Source organism: Arctopsyche grandis, chromosome 2 (genome assembly GCF_051622035.1).
Source record: "Arctopsyche grandis isolate Sample6627 chromosome 2, ASM5162203v2, whole genome shotgun sequence".
Classification (NCBI taxonomy): Eukaryota; Metazoa; Arthropoda; class Insecta; order Trichoptera; family Hydropsychidae; genus Arctopsyche; species Arctopsyche grandis.
In genome coordinates, this window is record NC_135356.1 from 30331382 (window position 1) to 30356816 (window position 25435).

General features: G+C 30.5%; 2 long non-coding RNA genes across 2 annotated transcripts in view; both read right to left on the reverse strand.

Moving 5' to 3' along the window:
* Positions 1–1712, reverse strand: LOC143921107 (uncharacterized). The gene is made up of 2 exons (XR_013261395.1): positions 1274–1712; positions 1–1197 (listed from the first exon to the last, which is right to left on the reverse strand). It is a non-coding gene; the product is annotated as an uncharacterized LOC143921107 (long non-coding RNA).
* Positions 1713–8567: 6855 nt separating this feature from the next.
* The window catches only part of LOC143921118 (uncharacterized), a 607092-nt gene continuing 590224 nt past the window's right edge, over positions 8568–25435 (reverse strand). Inside the window, exon 3 of the long non-coding RNA XR_013261396.1 lies at positions 8568–9012. This is a non-coding gene — a long non-coding RNA (uncharacterized LOC143921118). The remainder of the gene's footprint in view (positions 9013–25435) is intronic.

Below are 25435 nucleotides of genomic sequence, written 5' to 3' on the forward strand. Positions count from 1 at the left end.
GGGTTTAAATACGGGCCACTCGAGCAACAGAATAGCATTTATTCATATAAAATCATTAAAATATAATTTTAATAACATTTAAAACAATCGTAACAAAAAATATATATTCATTAATGTAAAACACAAAAAAGACACATGAAATAAGTGATTTCAACATTGAATCATTGAAGAATCACCAAATAAAAAAAAAATCAGATGTCTCCGTTCTTCGGTGAATTCTTTTCATGAGTTTTAAGACACAATATCGATAATGGACTTTTCGCAAGAGAATAGGTAAAAGACAATGATTAGAACTATTAAATTATTTGAATTAAAAGAGATAAACTTTATATGGTGAGTGATTAGCTGATTAATATTTAAGTCATATATGTAATTATGAGAATAACAGAGAATTACATATCTTAAGAAAAATTGCTTTTAACAATATAAAAAAATAATAAAGGTAAAACATTATAAACAAACAATATATGTAAAACATTAATTATTTAGAAAAGGTAAAAACATATATACATAATTTAAAAAATATGAAGATACATACATATATATGTACAAAAAAATTTATGTATCAATTTTAAGTTCTGGTAGAACAATGTGAAAACAAGGTTATAATCTAATCGTGATATTTTAGTCAGTTGGGAACTATAAATAAACAATATTTTTATGGAAAACAAAAGTTTAAGCCAGTCTCGGTATTTTCTGCATATCTCTGAACTATTAAATATAATAAAGTTTATTTCAGCTTCATGAGATGGGATGAGTTGGAAATAATTATATTTTTAAATAATCTATATAATATCTGTCTATCCACTATTAAAACTCCAATCATAGATCCATCTCCAAATCCTTAACAACATTAGTGAGAGCTAAGCGTTCGGCATGAGAATCGGCAGTCACTATATATTTTGGATTTATGTTCCCCAGAAATCTTTCAAAAGAGCAAATGCTGAAACATTCTCAAAAGTTGTTAGACTTTAGTAGTGATAACTGCTAATGGAACAACGCTGGCTATACTTTCTGTCAGAACAAAAGTTATGGTGTGTTGTTGCAAATCACAGGATGACGTTGAGTCAATAAATATAATGTTATTATGGTTTGGTCTCTCTTCATTAGCGGAGTTGTGATTATTACAGTAAAGGGATTTTCTATAAATTTAATTTTGGCGCCTCCTATTCTCCCTATACATTGAATGTATATTTTCTGTAAGAAAAGAATTTTAAATTTATTATGTACATATGTAGCTTTATAAAATGTTCATTGTCATAATATTCATTACCTTGATCATACTAGTCATTTTTCCACCTCTTTCATATAAAAATGCAGCATGCTGTTGAACTGCCTCCACCACATCCACTATACTATGAAAATAGCATTGAAGTCAGTGGAACCCAATCACGGGAATGTTTATCGACTTGGAAACGATCCACGTTGAATTTGTTAGACCAGCATACAATGAAATCCATCCCGGCAAAAAGCTTTATGGATAAGCCGTCATCTGATGTGGAACCCACGGGGTTATGTTTGTATTCTTTATAAAAGTTGGACATGATAGAGGAGGGGCAGTAGATGTTAGATATGCGTTCAGCTATATCAGCTGACTGACTGACTCATGAATGGATTATATATGTCGCGGTAGGTATGAATGCACACACGTCAAATGTCAAATGTGAAAACGTAAACAAATGTCTGTTTGTGTGAGCTATCGACGCGACACCGGTGGCGAGTACTAGTAATTACGTCAATTCGGATGGGAAACTTAGATATGCTAGCAGTACTTTAAATGTCCAATTTGTATTTGAGTTGGATATTAGTTATTGTCGTTTGTTCGAAATGCAAGTGGCAAATATGTCGATCTCGGAATTCGAAATCGTGGATATAAAGAGTTTATTTTTTCATCCAAAGTAATAAATTATTTTCAATATCGTTATCTTGTGTGTGGACGGCCCCATTATCAATTAAAAAATACAGTTTTATGTAAAAAACTGTATTTTAAATACAGTTTTTATAAAAACGGTTTTTTTCCAGAGGTCCTGGTTTTTTATCATCTCTAGTCGGTTCGTTGATTACTGGTCACAAATTACTCGTCACAAAGTCACTAATATCTCTATAACGGAACATCTGGCAGCCGAAAAGTCCATCATACTAACGATAACTATCATAGTAACGAGAACTTGAGTGCCAAATATTGTGTATTCGCGATTTTCATGGCAAAAATTGTCTTTGTGACCACCCCAATGTGACGAATAGTCCATTTACCCTCTAGTCATATCCTTTATAGTGTTGTAGGCATATAGTACAACTGAAATGATCTCATCAGGTCACTGCGACACATATCCAGGAAAGTCATTAACGCATGGCACACGCTCGCCTCGTCAAAAGGTCGACACGTGTTTCTATACACGTGTCTTGGAAACAAAGGAAGAACTCACTGAACCCATAAAAACCACGAACTACGTCCAGGCGTATGAACCCATAAAACCACGCTCGCGAGTACCAAGAACAAAAGATGTGCACACGGGTTACACGACAATTGGTGCAAGTCCAAAATGTTCAACGACAAAATGTACCCGAAAATTAGTGCACTGACCAAATGTACCCGCGACAAAATGTACCCGCGACAAAATGTACCCGCGACAAAATGTTTAAGCGACAAAATGTTCAAAAATGTTCAAAATGTTCAACCGTATCCAATATTTTCTTATTTAAATTGAAAAAAAAAACTTTCTGAGCGTGTGAACTGCAGATTACATTGCATTAGTTTATATGGCAGGGCTTCTCAACCGTCTCCAAAATTTTCTTTATTTCAAATGAATAATTTACTTTTTATCGTACACATCGCGGGCGTTATTAAATTAGTATAAATGACAGGGGTTCTCAACCGTATCCAATATTTACGTATTTAAATTGAAAAAAAAAACTTTCTGAGCGTATGAACTGCAGATTACATTGCAATAGTTTATATGGCAGGGCTTCTCAACCGTCTCCAAAATTTTCTTTATTTCAAATGAATAATTTACTTTTTATCGTACACATCGCGGGCGTTATTAAATTAGTATAAATGACAGGGGTTCTCAACCGTATCCAATATTTACGTATTTAAATTGAAAAAAAAAACTTTCCGAGCGTATGAACTCCAGATTACATTGCATTAGTTTATATGGCAGGGCTTCTCAACCGTCTCCAAAATTTTCTTTATTTCAAATGAATAATTTACTTTTTATCGTACACATCGAGGGCGTTATTAAATTAGTATAAATGACAGGGGTTCTCAACCGTATCCAATATTTACGTATTTAAATTGAAAAAAAAAACTTTCTGAGCGTATGAACTGCAGATTACATTGCATTAGTTTATATGGCAGGGCTTCTCAACCGTCTCCAAAATTTTCTTTATTTCAAATGAATAATTTACTTTTTATCGTACACATCGCGGGCGTTATTAAATTAGTATAAATGACAGGGGCTCTCAACCGTATCCAATATTTACGTATTTAAATTGAAAAAAAAAACTTTCCGAGCGTATGAACTCCAGATTACATTGCATTAGTATATATGGCAGGGCTTCTCAACCGTCTCCAAAATTTACTTTATTTCAAATGAATAATTTACTTTTTATCGTACACATCGCGGGCGTTATTAAATTAGTATAAATGACAGGGGTTCTCAACCGTATCCAATATTTTCTTATTTAAATTGAAAAAAAAAAACTTTCTGAGCGTATGAACTGCAGATTACATTGCATTAGTTTATATGGCAGGGCTTCTCAACCGTAATATAAAATCTTATAATGAAAATAAATAAATAAAAGCCAAAATTACAAATCTTTTCTTCATATGAAATAAGTTGTATTCAGTTGAAAACAAAACAAAAATCATTTAAACATAATATGAGCATACAAAATAGATAAAGAAAAAAGATCATCATTTGACATGTATTTTTAAAATCATTTTTAAATTTATTACTTAATTTTGTAATAATATTTATTTTAATAAATAAACAATATTCAATTAAAATAATACATCATTAATTGTAAGATTAAAAGTGATCTGCTCTCAAATAATGGAATCATCATAGTTCGAACTGTTGAAATGCACATGTCATTAAATTTAAAACATTAAAACACAAAATTTATCAATTTTCAGATTAAAACAATAATTGTTAAATTAAAAATTTAAAATACCTAACATCAGTGACAAATTTAGTTATAATATAATTGCTTATCAACAGCTACCGCTGCATAAAAAATATTGATGTCATTTAAAAAATTTGAGTATATTATGACTTAATTTATACATTCTTAAATAATAAGAAATAAATAAGCAAAAAGTTGTGCATTTGATGGAATATCGATAATAAGAGGAAGCTTTTATAAAAAAAAGATACAAAAAATGTACTAAAAGGAAATAAAAATATTGTATATAATATTAAAAAATCCATAATTAGTAAGATTAAAAAATGGTATGACAGTATTTAAATAATGTAGATACATACATACATATGTACATTAAAAGGAATTTAATATTTTTCATATTAAATAAGTTTAGTTTAGTTTTAAAATACAAGGATTTAAAATTAATAACTAAATATAATATACATAAGTATGTGACTAGATATATAAACTAGAACCCTGTTCGCCCTTGACTTGACTGCTGCGAGAAAAATATCCTGTGTACGCACCTGAAAATGAATGTTATATATTATTTTATATACAAAATTTTAACGAAATAATATTTTAGAATAAAAACTAACGTGTTTAAAAATTATACGATATTCCTCTTAGGTATGTCTCCAAACTTTGTCGATTAGCCCAATTGGCTGTGACGTTTTTTATCCTCTCTGCCAATTGTACGTATTTCGGCCGCTGTTGTCTTCCCATAACTCCGGAGTTTAGTTCTTCTACTAACTTCTCGGTCTCGGCTTGGAGACCTTGAAGGGCTTTCAAAAATTTCCAGAGGTTTGGAAATTGGGCTCCAATTGTATAGCCAACTTTCATATGGAAGCCTTCCACTTCGTTATCTGTTTTTCCATAATTATGTATTATTCGGTCTCGAACATTCCATATGTCTATGGAAGCTACCCGAGGTTCACGCCTTACATTCGCTATGATTTTCCCAATATAATTTACCTCAAAATAAATGAGGAAATCATCGACCTTTTGTTGGATTTCTCGCTCTTGTTCCAATAGCCAAGGGTTGAGAATTTGGAGGAGTTCCTCCCAGCTTTCGACTACATTTTCTGGAGGAACGAATGCTAAAGCCAACACCATTTTAAATTTAATTGCATTTTCCTGATTATCATAAAATTCCGTTAATCCCAATTCCTGGATTTTTCTATAGATACTTTGGGACAGATGGAAAAAGCAACCCGTTACTTGCGCATTTGGCCATTGGTTTTGAACGGCATTGATGGCTGCCCTCTCGAAATCCATCATTACCCTATTAGGTTCCCAATCTTGAATATACATTTTTAATTGACTAAAGAGTCTATTGTATGTGGTTCCACTTTTATCTGGAAGCAGACAAAATATTAAGGGAACCGCCTTCCCCGGCTTTTGGTCAGTGCCCTCCAGTCGCGTGCCATGTATAGAATATAGCTGCGTGAATAGTGGTGGAGCAGTTTTGAATGTACCGTCCATTAGTATGCTCTGGCAACTTTTTAAAAATTCTAAATTCTTTCTCGTTGTGAACATTAAAATTCTTTCTTCAGAACCAGAGCCTGAATCCCAAAATAAAAATTGCTCCGGTGTAGTTGTGCTACCTGTTATTTGATACTCTGTAGGTACATCTATGTCGCTCCTTGTTATTGGCAGAGGAAGTGGTACTTGTGCTTTATTCCTCTGCCTTTGTACATTTCTCTTCAAATGATTTATCGAAGGCAATCTTGCCTTGGCTACATCAGTCGCTGCCATTAACGATCTTTGCACTATGCTAGTGGTGGTGCTGGCACCGATAGCGTTCGATGCCGCTTGCTGCATAAAGCCTTGAATTTGGCGTATCTCACGCCTTAGCCTATCGGGCAAGTGGCTGTGCTCCTTAGTTTGCCGAAACTCGCGTCTGTTAGATTTTGTGATTGCACGTCCATTGCATATTTTTCGGTTTTCGCAAACCCAATACTCCGTTTCAGTATCTATACCCGATCGATGACGCGTGTAGCAGAATCCATCGCATATTAATAAAACTCCATTCTTTTGCGTCCTTTCAAATGTCATATCCTGCATCTGTATAAAGAAATAAATAAATTATAAATAATTTTACTAACTAGAGAAATTATAATATAATTATTATTTCACTTTAAGGCCGATCGAGCCCATTTTTGGCAAATATCGCGCGCGCCTACGAGTTGCGCTATTTTATTATTTTTTCCCTCGTAGATAATCTACAATAATAACCAAGATTTTTGACAAAATGAAAAATAGATATCCTTCTTATTGTTTTTTTTTTAGGTTTTAAAAATGAATCTATAATTGAAATAATGAACGCTAACATAACTTAAATTTATAAGTTTGGCTTTAGTTAAATTAGGCTTTACTGTGAAGCTATTTACGAGTTCGTCGATCTGTAACATCTCTCATAACAATAAAACAATAACAACAAAATATTTCTTAACAATAACAATAAAACTTGACTCTTTGTTGTTTTCGAGAAAGTTACAACCAACAGCCGCAATATTTCCGGGTAAGTTTAAGAAATAAATACTCATTTGAAACGACATATGCCATTCATAAATAAACAGACAAAGCTGTTTTTTGCGTAAAGGGCTGTAGTGCACACAATATTGACTGTGACTAATTACTACTTTTTATGTACGTACGTATCTTAGGGTTGCCATAATTGTCGGACCACCGAAGGGGACTTCCCCCCCAAAAAAAAAAAAACACTCATAGCTTTTATAGCTTTATACACTCGAAATTCATAGCTTTGTTATAAAAAATTGTGCAATCTTTTAAAACAATGCATCTGTGCCAAATCTAAAATCAAACAATATAGATTAATAGGCGATTCAATTTAATAAAACCAAATAGAACCTTACCTTAACATTTTAATTCATACGTTCTTCTCTCGCCTTTACTCTTCTTTGAATTGGGCGACTTCATGTTTTCGTTTTTTGGAGCAGCTCTTTTTCCCCTTTTATATAATTATATAGTTCAATGCACGACATTTTATAATACATACACTTTTTTATAACACGCTTTTCACTGTGTCAATATAATGCGAATTGCGCTCATCTGTTCAGTGAGCTTTATGTAATTAATGAGAACACACGTTCAACATAGGCATTTTGCGGTGGGATGGTGAACAAGTATTGTTAACTTGATAACCTTATTAGAACTTTATAATACCAGAGAAATTATAAATTTATTACATAGATATATGTATATTTTTCTATAATAAATGTGATCGAGCTTATCAACTGTGAATAGCTAAAAATTATTATTCTAATGCTACAAACCGAAGTTGAAGAGGACATTGAAGAGATTTCGAACCCACCATTTGCCTATTGTCCTAGGGTTTTACGCAAAGAAAAAAATGCATTCAATAGCCTCTAACATGAGGGTAGTAAAATTTTATAACCCATTTGTCTTTTTACATATTTTCGTCCATTTGTGTAGACAATTCATCTGTCAATCATAGAACTAATTTCAAAATATATTATTGTTTTGCCATCTCTATTCAACGCGCGTGATTTTTTTTACATTTACATTTTAATTGCATTTTACATCAATCGTGTGTCTTTTACATGTCAAAATGAAATTTTGTATGCAACTCTTACGCATAATAGTTAGTTGTAAATGATGCAATATTAATGTGAAACATAAAGGAGGTATGTAAAAATAATTTTAGCTGGGGATTAAGGAACCCGTTGCCCAAAAAAAAAAGGTTGACTATTGTAAATTTCTAATGTCTGCCTTTTTTACATACCTCCTTTTTTCTCCAATACAATGTCCGATTCATACATTTGTTTTTTGTTAAACACTAAGTAAAATCTCTCCATCATAAATCCTAATAGTCGTAATTCGAGACTTGATTGTAAAATAATACATTAAATTTATCTAAATTAATATTTGATATTCTTGCCTTATAATTGTATAATGAAATATTAAGTTTAAAAAAAACTTTCATTTTACATATAGCTTGCGAATGTACACTAGAAGACTTATTTGCAGAAGAAATAAAATAATTGCATTTTTAAACAAAATTTTGGAAAAAAATTATGTGAATTTGATTTAGAGACGCCGTAAAGGTCACATTCAATGTTAAAACTCGAAGTACACGTGACCGCTGGCTGGGAACTGTTTTATCAAAATAAAACGTGGCGATCAACGTTTATTTATTTATATATTATCTTAGCTATCAAGCTAATTTTAAAATTACTTAACTCTAAAATTTATAATTATCTTATTAGTACTGTCCCTCACAGAGGTCTTCGGTGTTAAACTAATTCAATGACATACGCTTAAAAACTAAATTATTCATTTGAAATAAAGAAAATTTTGGAGACGGTTGAGAAGCCCTGCCATATAAACTAATGCAATGTAATCTGCAGTTCATACGCTCGGAAAGTTTTTTTTTTCAATTTAAATACGTAAATATTGGATACGGTTGAGAACCCCTGTCATTTATACTAATTTAATAACGCCCGCGATGTGTACGATAAAAAGTAAATTATTCATTTGAAATAAAGAAAATTTTGGAGACGGTTGAGAAGCCCTGCCATATAAACTATTGCAATGTAATCTGCAGTTCATACGCTCAGAAAGTTTTTTTTTTCAATTTAAATACGTAAATATTGGATACGGTTGAGAACCCCTGTCATTTATACTAATTTAATAACGCCCGCGATGTGTACGATAAAAAGTAAATTATTCATTTGAAATAAAGAAAATTTTGGAGACGGTTGAGAAGCCCTGCCATATAAACTATTGCAATGTAATCTGCAGTTCATACGCTCAGAAAGTTTTTTTTTTCAATTTAAATACGTAAATATTGGATACGGTTGAGAACCCCTGTCATTTATACTAATTTAATAACGCCCGCGATGTGTACGATAAAAAGTAAATTATTCATTTGAAATAAAGAAAATTTTGGAGACGGTTGAGAAGCCCTGCCATATAAACTAATGCAATGTAATCTGCAGTTCATACGCTCGGAAAGTTTTTTTTTTCAATTTAAATACGTAAATATTGGATACGGTTGAGAACCCCTGTCATTTATACTAATTTAATAACGCCCGCGATGTGTACGATAAAAAGTAAATTATTCATTTGAAATAAAGAAAATTTTGGAGACGGTTGAGAAGCCCTGCCATATAAACTAATGCAATGTAATCTGCAGTTCATACGCTCGGAAAGTTTTTTTTTTTCAATTTAAATACGTAAATATTGGATACGGTTGAGAACCCCTGACATTTATACTAATTCAATGACATCTTAAAATGATATTCAATGAGTCACAATGACATTCGCTTAAAATGTAATTGTTCAATTTAAATAAGTATATGTTGGTACGGTTGAGAACACCTTTAATTTATAATAATTTAATAACATCCGCGATCTATACGATAAAAAGTACCATATACATCGATAAATATAATACAATAAAAAGTTACTTTTGCCATTAAAATAGGATAATTTAGGATTTTTGAACATTTTGAACATTTTTGAACATTTTGTCGCGGGTACATTTTGTCGCGGGTACATTTTGTCGCGGGTACATTTTGTCGCGGGTACATTTTTTCAGTGCACTAATTTTCGGGTACATTTTGTCGTTGAACATTTTGGCCTTGCACCAATTGTCGCGTCCCCGTGCACACGACACACTTCAACCCAAAACGTTTATAAAGCAACGCAGCAACCTCCACCGGCAGAGTGAGCCTCTGGAGTTCAAACAGATCACTTCTCCGAAGAAACCTCTTCGTACATACAATAACCATTGTACCAATTGAACGAAAATAAACGATCCTCTTTCAAACTCAACTGAATTTCCATAGGCCGGGAAACGGTCGAAACCTTTCACTCGACCACCTGTTCTATAGTGTTTACATTTTTGTCTTTTACCATATTAATGTTATGAGTAATTAGTGTTTTATCTCATTATCTATACTAAGCGATTAGGCCCCGTGGACCTATCGGCTTCCGCCGTCTTCCCCATGTATTCTCATAAATAAATAATATATTTTGTAGAAAAACACCTGTTGCTTTGTTGTGTCTTAAATAAAATAGCAGTGAGATTTATTGACATCGTGTCTAGTGATGATTCGCAATAAAGGGCAACAGTTGGTTTTTGTACAAGTCATGCAGTAGTCGACCATTATATGGGTCAATGAAGTATTGATTAAATCCGAAAACCTTTGGCCTTCAGTTAATATTTTATCGGCTAGCAACACAGAATTTTTTCATTATCGGTTTTTCGTCAGTCACAGCTTGTCAGTCTACGACGTCACGATGTGTGCTCTAAAGCTGGACCCCAGCATCTGCGAAGCTCTGCGATTGCTGCACTCTTCGAGCAGCGATTCTACCGACCAATTGCGTTCAGCTTTAGATGAGCTGATCGCTAAAGTTGACCCATCGCGCACCATGGCCAACGTCTTGCCGAAGAAATATTTGGATATAGGGCGAGAGAAGGAAAAGGAACGCGAAAAGGAGAAAGATAAGGAAATGGAAAGGGAACGTGAACGTGATTGTGATGAGATTTCCCTGGAGTTGCTGGAATTGGAGCTCACCTGTGCTGTCTGTCGCCATCTAGCCATACAAGAAGGCAACAAGCTCGTAGAATGCGATTTCTGCCATAAACTCTATCACCAGGTATGTATATATGTATATATATATATATATATATATATATATATATATATATATATATATATATATATATATATGTAAAAACATCTGATTAAATCTCATGACAAAAGAAACTCAACCTTTGACTTTTCTAGGAGTGTCACAGTCCAATTATAAGCGAGACCGATGCAGAATCTGCCTGGCAGTGTATGGCTTGTCTCGACGCTCTAGACTTCGACAATGCGAGCAGCATTAATTCTCCGCTGATGGTGATCGAATGTTCTTCGTCGACGACTGCCAGCGGTTCGATGTCTCCGGAAAAAGCCAATTCCGTGAGCCCCCCGCCTCAAATCCCGTTGGACGAGCTGCCTACTCCTCCCAAGGTTGTAACACCGACTAAAAACATCATATCGGGCGATCAGCGGCTTCAGATTGTCAAAAAGAAGTCGAACAAGCATCGTGAAAGTAAGCGAAAGAATAAAAAATAAACACATTGCAATTTTTGTTTAACGTTTAACTTGTATAATCGTAATGTTACATTTGGCCTCTTGGTGGTATATTCGGTATGTTGAGAAAATTGTGAAATGTAACAAGAAAGGGTAGCCCTGAAATACTACATTCTTTAGATTTAATTTAATTGAATGTTTCAAATTATCTAAAAAAAAAAAAAAAAATTATCAAAAATTAAATAAGTTTATTTGTGAAATTTACTAAATGTTTAAAATAAATAATTTAATCTCAAAATTGATGTAATATATAATGTAACAATATGTCCTTACTAAAATGAAATATTTGAATCTCAAATTGATGTATTGTGCTTACTATTATTTATTGTAATATTATATCCTGAATAATATCAAATATTCTAATCTCAAAATTGATGTAATATGTATTGTAACAATATGTCCTCGATAAATTAAAATATTTGTATCTCAAATTGATGTATTCTAATCTCAAATATTCTAATCTCAAAATTGATGTAATATTTATTGTAACAATATGTCCTTAATAAAGTAAAATATTTGAATTTCAAATTGATGTATTGTGCTTATTGTTATTTATTGTGTGTTCCACGCTTCTGAGGGATTTCGTAACTACTCCTCGGTGCCTCCACATGCATGCACTAATCCGTCAAAAACTGCAGCCGTCGAGCCTGATCGCTTATATTTCATCGGGAGCAATTCAGTTCGTAGCTTTGAGATAAGATCCATGCACCAGACCTATATTTTCATGTTTCGTACATATATAAAACATTGCTAATTGTTGAATATGAGTAAATTGAGTAATTGTTGAATATGAGAAGTGAAAAATATGGAATAGTACAAGTGATATTGTTTCGAGTTGCTGACTATCACCGATTTAATTACCAATGTATTGATAAGTAAGTAATATGTATGTACAATAGAACCACGATTATCCGTATTGTTAAAAACAAACACAAAGTTTACGATTTTGCTGCTTTGAAATGCATAACATAAAAATTCTAAAATATATATGTACCTAAATCTAAATTACAGGGACAAAATTAAAAAAAAACCTTTTATACACAGTAAATACAATGATTTATTATGTTTTCAACACATTATACATAAACATATTCTTGAATATATATTATTTGGTTTGATTTTTAAATGCTTTTTATAATTACGAAATTATGTTCACAATACATCTTATATCTACATATTTTAATATCTACTGATCTACTGATCATTTTCTATTTTACAATTTAATTTTATTTGGTTAGTAATCATAGTATTATATTGTTATGTGGTACGATCTTACAACCTATGTATATACTTATGTACATAGTATATACATAGTACAATCAACTATTCTGTTCAATCCTATCTACTTGACTTTTATCTATTATAATTTATAGGAGTTTCTAGCACGATTTTTATATAAGACGACATAGTTAATGACCTGTTGAAATCCAAAGTATTACTTTTAATAATCTTTATTGCTATAGCTGCATTTTGTCCCACGATACGTGTAAACCCTAAAATATTATTATCACTATTTATCTCTATGATAAATTGTGTTTCTACTCAATAATGTCTCGATACTCTCAAAGGATACATAAATCAAATATTAAAACTGTCTTACACACGGATGTTGCTCTGTATCTTAATCACTTTGTTATTTACCAACATTCTGTGATTGGTTAAAACTTATCATTCTTTTGTGTATAAATGCTCATGTTAGATCTATTGAACCTCACTTGCGATCAAACAGTCTTGTGATTAAACTGCCTTACTAGTAACTTGTGATTACTACATAGTTACTTGCGATCAAACAGGGTCTCACAAGGCACTTGTGATTAAACTGCCTAACTAGCACTTCGAGACTAGTAACTTGTAATACAAACTTGTACATTAATCTCGTTTATATTTACTGCTAATTAAAGAATATAATCATTTGACAAAATCTGTGACTATAATATTCTACACCATGTCCTACTTGTCCCCGAACTTCGAAGTTCATAAATGAACGAATCGAACATACGAATCGAAGTTCATAAATGAACTTCGATTCACTAACAAAACGTTATGCAAACCTACGGTAAAAATAAAAAGAAAAATATATTTACTTCGAAGAAATATAAAAATGAAAAATCATGTCACTTTCGTTCAAGTACATCGCGATAATCGATATTGTAACGGAAATTTAAATAACATGAATGCGAACATGTTATCCAGAATAAAAAAATAAATAATTTTTATTGAATGCATTTAACTGACAATTTAACTATCTGTATGTATCGACAATATATCAAACCAACTCGTTTTAACTATTTCATAGAAAATGTGTTATTGAGTTCGGTAATTCCGAAATAAAAAATTGATAATCAAACTAAAACCGTAAATCCCGTAGACGAATACTAATCTGGGAAGTATTTAAAAAAAATAAAAATAAAAATAAAAACAAAACTGATAATGGAAATAGTACCCAAATGAAGAATCGTAAATTAGATAACATCACGATTTATGACTAGTGTTCTCTTTTTAAAATCACTTATGACATATGTATGTACATTCTACATGTATGTATACTAAACTTTAAATCATCAACATAAATACATAGATTCAAATTAATTTATTGTTTTGATCTATTATTTTATTTTCAATAAAAAAAAAAAAAAACATGTTGTTTTTTAAGAAACTCAAGCAGAAAGTTGTCAGATAAAGTTAAAAATTTCAATTATGAATTAAATTATATCACAGACAGTGATGTATGCTATTATTAACATTTTATAAGAGCAATTAATTAGTTATAAAAAAAAGGATTTAAATATTATACTATGCTAAACATTATTTAAGCATATATCGAATCAATTAATAATAAACGAAGCATACATATATCGACAAGCCACTTATTTGCATATATCGAAGATTATTTTGAAACAATTAATAATAAACAATAATAATAAAATTTATCGTATTAATAGGGTTATACGATCCCTCTCATCTATACAATATATGAAAAAAATTAGAAAATTGATTTGAAGTTATAAATAATGAATATATGTACTATAAATAAAAATTATTTCTATTAGATACTTAAAATTATTATATTAGATAAGATAAGAAGTATCAATTGACTTACTGATACTTAGGAATAAATATGTATCAACTTGAAAATCATTTTTGGATTTCATTTTGAAAAATAAAATGAAAGGAATAAAATATAATTGGACAATTTCGAATGCTCCAAAATAAAATACAAATACGCGAAAGATGCTTATTATAATATCTCTAGGACTATTTACTTATTATTAATATCTTAAATCCAAAGTTTTGATGAGGAACATTTAAACCCTCACATCTCTATTAAATAAATAAAAATCTATTGAAGTGATCAGATCAACAAAATTATATTTTTTTTAACTAATTTCGTACTTTATTACTCCTTATTTTTCTGAACTCTTTTCTTTTCACTAAAAAAGCTAGTAATATTACATATTACAAAGTAAGATAACTAAATATCTACTTTTCACATAAATGCATACTTTCAGAATAAATAAAATAAAATAAGAATGATGGAATTATTCAACATTAGAACATTCTTCATCTGTTGAAAATTCACATTTGTTATAAATCACTTTTCCATAGCTATTTTAAATCAAAGATCTTGAATCTAGGTCCATCAAACACAAATCATTATTAGAAGAATACGATTATAATATCGTTCATAAATCTGTTAAAATTAACTTCAACACTACTGTTTTGACTACGTACATATAACGTATGTCCATATAATGGAATTAGAATCAGATATAATATAATGGTATAATGGAATCAGAACTACATAAATTAAATTATTACGAATTTTAAAATTTCATTACCAAACTTTTGAACTAATGAAATTATCTTATTAAGATTGACGAATCTCTTTGGATCATAAAGATCATATATTATGTAGGACATTGCATTATATTGTTGAAGAAATAAAAAAAAATATTTCAAATTATAAATAATTAAAATTATCAGTATCTATGAAAAAAAAAATTATATCAAATGAAAAGTCAAATATATTTTAAAATACTATAAAGGAATTATTATCGAATTATTATACTCGAATCATATATTATCGAATATAAAGATTAATAATGAAAGGTCAGTGTAAAATTTTTCATCATAAAAGAATAAAAGATTATAGAAAATCTTACTTTTCAAATATATATATTTAAAAATCTTAAGTTTATAAAATTTATAAACAACCTATACATATTTAAAAATATAGAAATTCAGTTTCACTATTACAACTTACATAGACGTGAATTGAATAATTTGATTACGAATAATTAAAACTATTATTATAATTATTATTTAATTAAGAATTAAAAAATATATTACTAATAACTTTTGAAATATTAAAAAAAAAAAATAATAATAAAAAAAAATCAAATTAGTTAAATCGAAAATAAACAATTCCAAATGATGATAGTTAATATTCATAAACTCATTATTTTAAGAATCATTATAATCAATATTAAATTGTTGCAACAGACAATTCGAAATTTCTTTATTTTTAAAGTTATACATATAATAATTAGATTAATCGAAAAATAGATTTCACATCTAATTTTGACAGTAGTTGTAAAACTTGTCATTATTCAATATATTCAAACTACTTATTGTCAATTAAAAAATAAATTATTCTTTTGAACATAGTCAAACTACATATTTCAAATGACTATATAAAACCTTCGTTACACGGATTATAAACAAACTGATTAGAATAGAATTATATATACATATAAATTACGTAATTGATATATTCTTAAACACTACATACACATACATATGTATGTATACGCAAGTGTAAATCGTAAAATAAATTAAATTCTGATTTTAAATAATATAGAATAAAAAATAAATAAAATAAAAAACCATGTGAAATTTCGAGAAGAAGATTGTAAGTAATCGACAACCATTTAGATTCGCAATCTACAACTAATATAAATCGTAAACCAACATATGTAGTTATAAAAACCTAAATAAACCGAAATCTAAAGCTAAAAGTAAATTTCTTAGAAACAAATATAAATCTTATTATAACAGTGAATCCCATGAAATATTTTATATTCTATAAATAAATATGACTTGAAAATTAATTAAACTGTTTAAATTTAATTAAACCAGTTATCCTGATACCTAAAGGTTTAATATCGACATGTTAGTTTCAACGTTAAAATTTATATTTTATTAATATTTTATAACCAGCAAAATATATAAAGAAATTTAAAAATAACAATTAATTTAGTTCTATGACAGAACTATGAACACAATATTTAAAAATAAATATGTATAACATTATTGAACTCTCATGTATACATATAATATAAAAAGAAAGAAGACAACTAAAGTTGTTGATAAATAAAAGATTTTTGAATTATTTTAATGCAATGACAATTTATTCAAGTACTTATATTGTCATCACATATTGACGACATCAAAAATAAAATATACCATACATCATAGAATAATGTAATGGAATATTATATTCGAAAAGTTAACGCTATATACAACACGTTAAATAAAAAAAACTATTCGAATTCCTCTTCGAAAGTAGTTTATACTTAAAAATCTTATATTATATAATTAAGAAACATTATTTTATCATTTTAATGAATTATTATTGTGCCTGTTGAAATTCAATGGATGTTTTAGAAAAAAATTGATTGAACAATTATATTATAGACACATTTAAAATGAAATTATCATTTTAAACTAATTATAAAATTTGATTTCATATGTGGAAATCAATATTTTAACTTTTATCAATCCAATCTCTTATTGAAAGGTTACAAATACCTTACTAAGAAAAGTAAATAAACTTTTAATCTTAATAATTATAATGTTTTATATAATAAAATACTTTTACTGAAACTTTATATTTGAAAATTATATAATATAATTTAATATTTAATTCTTAAACTTTTAAAATTTGTATTTGTATTTAGCAGTTCAAGAAACCGTTTGCTTACTTGATTAAATAAAAATATATTGATATAATAATTATCAAACAAGTAAAAACTATTGTTATGTGTATTCTTGAATAACTCGGTAACAAAACAATGATTTAATTGAATATACATATATGTTTAATAATGATAATATATTATTCTAATTTATAGTATAGTTATAGATTTCAAATAAACCAATGTATTACTAATTACTTGAAGAAAAATATTATTGAATTCTTACTAACTTAATACATTTCTGACAGTCTTGTGATTAAACTGCCTTACTAGTAACTTGTGATTACTACATATGTATGTAGTTACTTGCGATCAAACAGAGTCTCACAAGGCACTTGTGATTAAACTGCCTAACTAGCACTTCGAGACTAGTAACTTGTAATACAAACTTGTACATTAATCTCGTTTATATTTACTGCTAATTAAAGAATATAATCATTTGACAAAATCTGTGACTATAATATTCTACACCATCTCCTACTTGTCCCCGTAACATAAAAATTGGTGGCAGCGGGTGCGGATATAGCTGAACAACTGGACATCACTACTAAAACGAAGGAACAGCCGTTGTATAGACAACTTCGAAGTGGACCAGGTGGATATTCAACCTTAAAATCTAGCGAAAAATCCAACTACCAGAATCTTCTAAGCGGAGACTTCTGACGTCTAACGGGACAACTGACAAGAAAGCAGACAGTGTGCAGAGCCAATTCACAGTATGCAGAGAGAGCAGATCTACCATAGAATCTTCAAAGGAAACGGTGCAACCTGTGACGGTGACATCGCAAGTCCGTGACGCAGAACTAGCAGCATGTACGAGTACAACTCGAGATCCAAGCAGATCCAGCACTATGTGTATATCATCATCCAGTTTCATCAACAAAAAGGAGAAAGCGCTCAAAAACCTATTTACAATTGAATATATATTATAATATATAGATGACATATAGAAAATGTTTTACAATGTAACAAAGATAGACAAATAATGTTACCGACGATTTATTTATGTAGATGAGATGTAACAAGTTCATTATAAAATGACGAATTCACTTTTAGATACAGTCCATATTAAAGATGAAGCCGATGGCAACGTCCCATTGGCTCGGAAGCTGAGAAACGAAAACGACCTTCTTTTTTACATATAATTACTATTGTAACAAGTGAACATAAATAAAGGATCCTCTTAGTGTTAGTACACAATCAGTGTTTTCATACCTGATACCTCTCTGCGGTACAATTTACCGTGGTGAATTAAGATTAAATTTTGATTTGACATTCGAACTGTCAAAGTGAAATGAACGCAAAAGCGATTGCCATGCGAACCTTCTCGGATGCGAGCGATGCGAGCGTCAGATGAGCTGACAGATGCCCGCGAACTCCTCGCGAAGACCACAAACAACGGCCACGAGGGCCTTTGGCTCGAACATATGTCTAGTCGATAATAATACAAATTTCGTAAATAAAAAGTATTTGAGAATATTTTTTTGTGTGTGACCAATTTTAAATTTTTGGGTTTGATCAGTTTTAGCGTGTGACCAGTTTTAGCGTGTGACCAGTTTTAGCGTGTGACCAATTTTCTCGTGACCAAGTTTAGCGTGTGACCAATTTTCTCGTGACCAAATTTAGCGTGTGACCAATTTTCTCGTGATCAGTTTTAGCGTGTGACCAGTTTTCTCGTGACCAGTTTAAGCGTGTGACCAATTTAAGCGTGTGACCAATTTAAGCGTGTGACCAGTTTTCTCGTGACCAGTTTTAGCGTGTGACTAGTTTTCTCGTGACCAGTTTTAGCGTGACGGATGATCACGAGTGACCGATCTAGAGCGACCAGTTGTCCTGTGACAGGTTCACATTTGACTAGTAATCACCGAACCGTCACCATACAAGTTAGTGGGGTCTTCGAAACAGTCAACATTATTTACAATATCACCCTTTTGTATACGGGTGATATTGTAAAAAAATATCATTAATAAATAAAATATTAAATGTATTATTAAACATGTATTTTAGAATTTTATAGGAGGGGATGCAGCCCGGCAGCCCATTAGGACGAGCCGCCACTGAAATTCACCCATGCGAAATATTGTCTTAACGAGAACTCGATTGCTAGATGTTCCGTGATCGAGATTTTAGTTACGTGCGCGAGATCACTTTTTGCAGAATAATCCGTTTACCAGTGATAACAGCCTTCGAATGTAATTACATGTGGCGCTTTTATTTTAACTGGCAATTTTTTACGCTTGGGTACGCGATCAATAAATATGACATATGTAGCTTCAGTGTTAGCCGGTAGGTGCGAGGGAGTGCACTTGAATATTTCACGCGCCATAAGTGATCTACAATATATAAAAACGAAAGACTTTTGGTATTACCTCACATTAATAATTTTATTACTAAAACAACAGAGCGAAATATGAGGTGAAGATTGGAGACTATACGACGTGGTCGAATAATGAGATACGCCCCAAGGTCGCGATCAATACTTTGGGACAAAGGAAAAAGCTTCAGTGTTAGCTATGTAGCACGTGCAAGTAAGTACACTTCAATATTTCACGTGCCATACATAATACATTAAAATATTTGATATCAAAATTAATAAATATCTTTTCCAGATGAAGAAATGGTGGTCTAATTGGACTATCTTTTGAATCCGCTGTTTCTCACATTCACATTCTTCGGTACATTTGGTGAAAATCATTTCCGAAGACTGCTGCTCCGACTCTGCTGCTTTGCTGTTCTGAAGACAGTACTGCTGTGACGTGAGGTCATTGGAGATTTTTCACAAAAATGTATGTATAAGTAGAAACGGAGTCTTGCTACATAATTTTAAAAGTACTTAAATCAATATCTCTACTATTTCGTTTTTTCAGAAGAATTCAACATTGAAGATTCACCGAGTGCACTATCTTTTGAATCCGTTGTTTCGGTACATCAACTTTAGATAGTCTTTAATTAATATTATGTATTAAATGTATTTTGAACATTTACAAGGATTGGTAATAGGTTGATATATAGATCGAATTCATTCACATTTTAAGTAGGTCAATTACCCATAATATACAAACTTTTATGTGTCATATGTGAATATAACTGTTATATGTATGTATATAAATAAAAACCATTTAAAAAAATTGTTTGTTTGACAAAACACTTATTACACACATCTTTATACATATAATGCAATAATTTTAGGTGACATAAATTTAAATATATCGCACGATTACACATCGAAGAACAAAGATAACTACCTAAACATGATGGCGGAATTAAATTTTGTACCATGTATTTACTCTTACACTAGAAACATAAATGGGCAACGTCCATCGTGCATCGATCATATTTTCACAAATATAAAAGATATAAATAATATAAACTCGGGAATTATAAAAACTTCAATTACCGACCATTACATGATTATGCTACATTATATTTCAATGACACCTCAGACGATAAATCAACATTACAAACAAACTGCTAATACTAATAATGAAATATCTGTTATTAATAATGTATCTTTGATAAATAAATTGTCATCTGAACTTTGGTTAGATATTCTCCAAAATGATAACGTTAACGAGTGCTGTGAAATATTTGAAAATAGATTAACAAAGTATATTAATGACTCGAAAAAAATTATTCAAATAAGAAACTCAGCAAAATTTCGTAAAATCAAACCGTGGATAACACATGGACTAGTGGTATCTATAAGACATAAAGAAAGGCTTTACAAAGAAACAAAAAAAAAACCACTAGATATAAAATTAATTAATCATTTTAGAAAATACAAAAATAAATTAGTTTCTCTCATAAAAAATACTAAAGAAAAATATTATAAAAACAAACTTGATGATTCTGAAAACGACAGTAAGAAAGTTTGGATAATAATCAATGAAATTCTGGAAAATAAACAGAAAACTAAAAGTAATACCATAAAAAATATAATACAAAACAAAAATATAATAAACTGTACTGAGGAACCCAAAAAAGGAGCAAACGCTTTTAACGATTTCTTTGCAAATGTTGGAAAGAATCTAGCTGATAAAATTACTGTAAAAAAAAAAAAAATTATATTGAAAAAACTGCGAACATAGAAACTAAACTAGATCTCTTCGAACCAACCAATCCGTCTGAAATAGTACAAATTATATCAAATATGCGAGGTGGCTCTGCTTCGGGTTTTGATGGTCTCTCCGTAAAAACACTAAAAATAATTAAAAATTACGTTTCTACACCAATCTCTCATATTATAAACAATAGCTTTAAAACGGGAATTTTCCCGATCACATATAAAAAAACCATAATTATTCCAATATTTAAATCTGGTAACACAGAGGATATCTCTAATTATAGACCTATTTCACTCTTATCAAATATATCGAAAATTTTTGAAAAAATTGCTAAAAAAAGACTAACTCTGTTTATAAAAAATAACTCGATCATAAATGAAAATCAATTCGGATTCACAGAGGGAAAAAGTACCCAAGATGCCATTGCAAAAATTTCATGTATTATCCAGAGTACCTTAGACAAATCAAATAAATGTATAGGAATTTTCATTGACTTAAAAAAAGCATTTGACAGCATTTCCCATAAAAAACTTGTATTAAAATTAAAAGAAAATGGCATTGACCTCATAGCCCTTAAATGGATAGAAAGCTATTTAATAGACAGACCTCAAATTGTAAAATTAAATCAAACATATAGTACACCACTTACAAGTATATTTGGCATTCCTCAAGGCACGGTCCTCGGACCATTACTTTTTCTAATATATGTAAATGACATTTTCCAACAGAAAATAAAGGGTGATTTAATCTCTTATGCAGATGATACTGTATTATTAGTAAAAGGCCAAACTTGGGAAATAGTTAACAAACTTGCAAATGAAGATATTAATACTTTAAAATCATGGTTTGATAATAACCTACTTACACTTAATGCAAAAAAAACAACATATATATTATTCTCATTACAAAAAATACCTATAGAAAAAGTTAATATTATAATCCATGATGAAAAATGTGACTATGTAAACTGTAAACTACATGATCCTGTTTGTACTGTAATCAACTCTTCTTCTGAAATTAAATATCTCGGTGTTATCATTGATCAAAACATGAAATGGTATATATATATATTTGTTAGGTTAAGAAATATTTTAAATGTGATAATAATAAAAAATGTGTATTATGCCCTTGTCCACTCTCTGCTTATCTATGGAATTATAGGTTGGGGAGGATCCTACAAAAGCAATCTAAATTCAGTAAAAGTTTCGCAAAAAATTATTATAAAAGTAATACTTAAAAAAAACTCTACTTTCTCGACAAAATCGCTTTTTAAACTATTTCCAGTACCAAATATCGATGATATATTTAAGCAAGCTTCCATTATAAAAATGTGTAAAGAAAAAAATAACAAAGAATATCAAGAATTTTATAAACTAATGAGAAATGGAAACCAATTTATGACACCAAATTTTAAAACAACACAAATGCAAAACCATTATATTTTCCAAGCCATAAATAACTATAATAATCTCCCTTCTGAATTGCGCTGTATTGTTAACCAAACAGAACAAGTAAAAAAAATTAAACACTTTTTCAAAAAAAACTTGCACTGAAAAATTTTAATGTAATTTTTATATAAAAAATATTATAATAGATTTTAAGAATTTATAATAGAATCGTAGCTCCCTTATCAGGCACAAGAGCTACTCTTATCTGATAAGGAATACATGTCCAACTTTGTAATAAACATTATATCCTGTAAATATATGTATATGAATAAATAAAAAAAAAAAAAAAAAAAAAAAATTATAATGTACGCATAGGAATCATTGATTTAAAAAAAACTAGATATAATTGGGTTATATATTCCCCAAGGTACTCACTCACATTTAACATTTTTATAAACGATATATAATAAATATATTTAAAGATGCTAAAACATTTTTCTCAATCTATATTCCACTCAGACGCATTTAACAATGGCTGATATTTTATGTTTATAATATTTATAGTGATATTAAACAAAAAAAAAATTTGAACAATAACTTGAGCGAGTTTCCTTACATTAGTGCTCAAACTTGTATCGAAAAGGTTCTCAGCCGGTATGCGTGCATCATTATTGAATTTTATTTTTTATATTCCTCAAACACATATATATGTAGATATATAGGTAGTCATGGTTTAAAACAACAAATAAATATAAGTCATAAAGTATACTTTCAATAAATTTATTCTAGTAAATATGTCATTTCTAATTAAGTTTGCTCCTTGTGGTTGTTACGGGGACAAGTAGGAGATGGTGTAGAATATTATAGTCACAGATTTTGTCAAATGATTATATTATTTAATTAGCGTGGAGTTAAGACAATGTGCGTGCTGTTAAGACAACAATAACTTAAAATCTGGATAGAAACATACGTTGGCAATAAAGACCTTTGTGGGGTTGACAATATTATCATTAGTAGAAAAATAGAGTAATGTTGAGATTTGTAAAGACGTGTGTTTCAAATAGACAAGCATACATACATATGCTAGCAATAATACGTGTGGGGTGAGTATTTGGGAGAGCATCCACATTACAATGGTAAGCGAGAAAAAAAATGTTTCAATCGAAGAAGAGGAGGTTCGAAATCCTTTTTTATTATTGAATATTATTCCTTAGTCAAGTCGATAGAAAAGTCAAGCTTTAAACCATAAAAATATACATGTATGTAGTATATCTTTTTTAAATTTATTTATCGATATTTTGGATAAAAATATGGTATGACATTTATGAATGGAAATTTGAAACAATTACAATATATGTACACGGTTATGTCGCAGGGCTAATGTAATCGAATGTGAATCGAATGAAATTGATTTCAGATAAGAGAAAAAATAATTTTAAATAAATAATAAGTTGACGAAATTGTATCAAAAGTCGATATTCTGAGCGGAAAGCAAAACGTCAAAGCGCTGACGTTAACAATGCGTGACGTCACACTTTTCAACCATAGCTCTGTATTTTGAGACCATGTCTTTTTATTTACAAGCTTTTTTTTAACTCTTTATTCTATTGCATAGCGTGTAAACATTTCTTCAATATACTAAGGTATTTCCTAACTTCCATTGCACTATACCATCAGATCAATAACAGAAGAAAAAATTATTATTTTTATATGACAGATTTGCTATCTTATAAACGGTAAGCGGACTATTCCGCAAAAGCGATCACGCGCAAGTCGAAGAATTCAAGGTCTTTAATAATATTACTGTAAGCTTGGCTGTCCATAACATGACGTTGACAATTAATTTTATCGTCTAAAAAATATAAATTTCCATTAATATAAAATATATGTATATACGTCTTCAATAAATAAATTAATAATATCAACAACTAACGCATTTTATATTAAAATTTTAGGCATGGGGCTAAAGGTTTATCCTAGAGAATAACCTACAATTTATACTTACATATAATACGATCAAAATCATGAATTTTGTGTTTTAATAATTAAGTTGAATTACTGTTTTACAAATAAATAAGATTATAATTATGGAGGATGAACGAATGAGACGACTGGCATGTTAATGCACGTGTTTATTATATGACAGCTGAAGACAGAGTGAGTAGTGGCTCTCCGAACTCAGCCGGGTTGGTCCCCACTCGCAGGAAGGCAACCAAACTCGACCATGTCGTATAAGCGAGCCGCCACATCACTCCCCCCCAGCATCAGCGATACCAAAATAACAAAGAAACAAATTTTACAATAGAAAAAAAATTATTGTTACACAAAGAAAGAGAAAAAAACTATTGAGTGGGGAGAAAAAAAATTGTTGACGTGGGTCATCCGCTGTGTAGGTGTACCGCCCTGAATGGTCGGTAGATTTGAGGGCGGTGACGTCGCGAGCAGGACGGTGGCTGGTCCGATGGTCGCGCCGATGCGATGCTGCGGCGGCGCCGCTCTTCCGAGGCTGATGTCGGTTGGTGGGGTGGCGGGGGCGGCAGGGGCATCGATGTGGTTGATGATACTCCGAGCTGGACTGTGAGTCGTTGTGGCTCGTGGAGGTGTTGTAGCGCTACCGCCCGTCTCGGCGTGACGACGCTCGTGGGGACGGACGGGGCCTTGATGATGATGATGGTGCTGAGGTGGTGTATGTCTTGTGGTGCTGGATGACCGTTCTATGTGTAGTG